The 2,460-nt window shown below is 43.8% G+C and overlaps 1 non-coding gene across 1 annotated transcript; it reads right to left on the bottom strand.

Moving 5' to 3' along the window:
* Positions 1–1,576: 1,576 nt before the first annotated feature.
* On the bottom strand, positions 1,577–1,683 carry LOC115873343. The gene has a single exon (XR_004048350.1). It is a non-coding gene; the product is annotated as a U6 spliceosomal RNA (small nuclear RNA).
* Positions 1,684–2,460: the final 777 nt, after the last annotated feature.

Raw genomic sequence — 2,460 nt, 5'->3', positions numbered from 1 at the left:
TCCAATGTTCACCATGGCACAGTTCAGTGTTGCAAGGAGATGGAAATGACCCACATTTCCATCAACGGACAAATGGATTAAAAAACTGTGGTACATACACACAATGGAGTGCTATGCATCCCTAAAAAGCAATGATGAATGCTTGAAGCACATTGCCACATGGAAAGAACTGGAGGTAATTATGCTAAGCAAAGTAAGCCAAGCACAAACGGACAAGTACAACATGAGTCTGCTGAGGAAGCTTAAAAATGCAAAAAGGGCCTAGGGGAAAAGCTACTGTATACATATATTCATGGGTGAGGTCCAGGTACTATGGCAGGGACCAGACTCCTGGGATACATATGGCAGCCAACTAAAAAGCACAGGTGGAAAAGAAGACATGGGTAGCAGGGGAACAGGGTACTAACCCACCCAAGGAGAGGGTATTGTTATATCTACACAGAACAGGAGAGAGAGACCAGACTTCAACCCAGTGTGCCAAGATGTGAATGCAATGTACTAGCATGAAGCAGTGACCCAATAAATAGGTCTGTGGGGCCAGCCCCAATCCCAACCAAGTGGACAAGCCCCCCCAGAAAAATGCACTTCAGAGGACAACAGAGAAGCTGCAGTTCATGGAGATGGGTGCATCTGAACAGAGCACACAGGATCAAATGAAGAGGGAAGGAAAGAGAGTGGAACACATCCTGGTGCACCAAACCCAGAGGATGATTTCCCTGCTCAGAGTAGCCAATGCACAGAGAGGACCGGAGGACCAACCCCACCATGAGACACAACGGTTTCCATTGACGCATAGTGCTGTGGGGACAACACTGGAGACACAGTATGGGAATTTTGCTCCATCTGACCCCAACACACTGGTGGGAAACGCTAAGGGCATGCAACAGAGCACCAAAGGAGCAAAGCAATGAAGTCCTGGGGAATACCAAAAATAGACTTTGGGGTCAGGGCTTGGCACCCCAGCAGACTCAACCGCAACACACTCCTAAAGGTCAACAAACACACCTGGAACTATATATTGGCCTTTCTTATTTTGTCATTGGTTGATTATTGTTGTTGTTTTGTCTTTTGTTTTCTTTTGTTGTTGTTATTGGTTTGGTTTTATTTTTTTGCTTTGTCTTGTTTTTGTGCTTATTATTATTTTTAATAATTTTATTGGGGGCTCGTACAACTCTTATCACAATCCATACATACATCCATTGTGTCAAGCACATTTGTACATTTGTTGCCATGATCATTCTCAAAACATTTGCTTTCTACTTGAGCCCTTGGTATCAGCTCATTTTCCCCCTCCCTACCCGCTACCCCCTGCACCTCATGAACCCTTGATAATTTATAAATTATTTTGTCATGTCTTACATTGTCCAATGTCTCTCTTCACCCACTTTTCTGTTGTCCATCCCCCAGAGAGGAGGTTATATATACTTCCTTGTAATCGGTTCCCCCTTTCTATCCCACCCTCCCTCCACCCTCCCAGTATCACCACTCTCAGCCCTGGTTCTGAAGGGATCATCTGTCCTAGATTCCAATTCCTACCTGTGCCAGTGTACATCCTCTGGTCTAGCCAGATTTGTAAGGAAATATGGAATGCTTCATGAATTTGCATGTCATCCTTGAGCAGGGGCCATGCTAATCTTCTCTGTATCTTTCCAATTTTAGCATATGTGCTGATGAAGAGAGCACATTTTTGTGCTTATTATAGTCTCTGCATGTCTATCTAGATAAGATAGATGCGATAAACAATCCACAGGAGAAAACAACGGGATCAAGGGTCCTGGGGGACATGGGAGAGGGAGCAGCAGTAGAAAGGAAAGAGGGTGTCAACAAACCCAGGGACAAGGGAACAGCAAGTGATCTAAAATCAATAGCAAGGAGGATTAGGATGTCAGATGGGGTTATATCGAGGGCAATGTAACCAAGAGAAATTACCAAAACCTGAATGAAGGCCAAACATGAGAGTGGGACAAGAAGAAATTAAAGGGTTGCCCCTGTGAAAGGGTTGTTTGACCTCCAGAGGGGTTGTGACCCACAGGTTGAGAACTGCTAAAATAGAGGAAAGAACTTAGGAGGCAAAAGACATTTAGAGAGGTCTAACAGGCATGTACATATGTAAATATATTTATATATAATGATAGGGAAATAGATCTATTTATGTGTATTTATATGTTAAGTGTTAAGGTAGCAGACAGACATTTGGCCTCTACTCAAGCGCTTCCACAATGCAAGAACACTTTCTTCTAATAGCCCGGCATTCTATGAGGCTCACCTTCCAGACATGATCCCTGCAGACAAAATGGCTGCATAAATAAATGTGATGAAGAAAGCTGATGGTGCCAGACTCTCTAAAGATATAGCATCTGGGATGTTAAAGGCTTAAAAACAAACAAGTGGCCATCTAGCTGAGACGCAACAAAGCCTACATGAAAAAAGCACACCAGCCCGTGTGATCATGATGTGTCG

The sequence above is a fragment of the Echinops telfairi genome, unplaced genomic scaffold (assembly GCF_000313985.2).
Source record: "Echinops telfairi isolate 266 unplaced genomic scaffold, ASM31398v2 ScPeMD7_7468;HRSCAF=8506_0, whole genome shotgun sequence".
Taxonomy (NCBI): Eukaryota; Metazoa; Chordata; class Mammalia; order Afrosoricida; family Tenrecidae; genus Echinops; species Echinops telfairi.
This window is presented reverse-complemented; position numbering and strand designations above follow the sequence as displayed.